The following is a 1,252-nucleotide window of genomic DNA, read 5'->3' on the forward strand; positions in this document are numbered from 1 at the left end:
AAATTGTGGTACTTTTATAGAATGGAATATTACTCAGCTATAAAGAAAGATAAACTTGAGGCTTTTATAGGTAAATGGTCACAACTAGAGACCATACTCATAAGTGAAATAAATCAGACTTCCATGTGTAAGCAACATATCGTCTCATTAGTGTAAGAACCTAGATGAAAGAGTGAATAAAAGCTAGGAGGTATGATAGACATTATGAAACAAAAGGAAAATCGTCAAAAGTAAAGGGTAACTGGGGTGTGGGAAAAGAGAAGAGAAAGAAGGGGAAATTGTGTATGTATGTATATACAGGGTAGCTAACATAGTTGAACTACTGTCTACTGTTGGTTTACTGAAAGAAACAGTTAATGATTACTTGATTGGTCAATATTGCATGTCTCTTTTTTCTTGAGAAACCACTTTGAAGATATCAATACGTAATACAACAAGCATTGTTAATTTCTTACCACTTTGTAACTGTGTATTATTTGTATTGTTCTTTTGCTATTTTGTAAATGATTGTCTGTTAATGTGTTTTCCTTCTTTTATTTTTAAAATAAATTTTTAAAAAAGATTCTCAAAATTCATCAAAATCTGCCCCAAAAAGCAGTTTAAAAACCTATCCTAAGTCTTTCAAAAACACATTATGAAAAAATCTAATTTATTTAAAAAGTGCTATAAATTTCTTCACTGCATTCATTTTTTTAACTTTGTCACCTTGGCTTATAGTGAATGAAGTTTTTGGAGTATATCTGACATATTGTCAAAAGTATAAATGACAAAACTTTTGGCATTTTCTATATGTTTCTAAATGAGCATACTATATGTTTCTGATGAGCATACTATTTCAAGACCAGTGGGGACAACTGTTCAAAGCCCAGGAAAATCTAAGGGTGTAAATTTCAATTTTTTTAAGCAGTGAAATCCTCGTATCAAATAAAATTCTTTATTCAACTTTAAAATATAAAGTTCTCTTTTATTTGTATAAATTTACCTTAATTCACATTTATAGAAGTAAAGTTGTTCAAATGAACTCTCCAAGACATTTTATTAAAGTTATTTGCAGTAAACTTTTTATTAGCCCATTTAATATCCAAGTTACATGGATCTAGGTCTTTCAAAGCCCTATGAATGTCCACTATGAAAATCAATACCTGGATATCAAATAAAAATTGAAGAAGCCAGGAGTTGTGGTGCATGTCTGTAATCCCAGTACTCGGGAGGCTGAGGCAGGAGGATCATTATGAGTTCAAGACCATCCTGG

The sequence above is a fragment of the Chinchilla lanigera genome, unplaced genomic scaffold (genome assembly GCF_000276665.1).
Source record: "Chinchilla lanigera isolate Chin_1 unplaced genomic scaffold, ChiLan1.0 scaffold00008, whole genome shotgun sequence".
Taxonomy (NCBI): domain Eukaryota; kingdom Metazoa; phylum Chordata; class Mammalia; order Rodentia; family Chinchillidae; genus Chinchilla; species Chinchilla lanigera.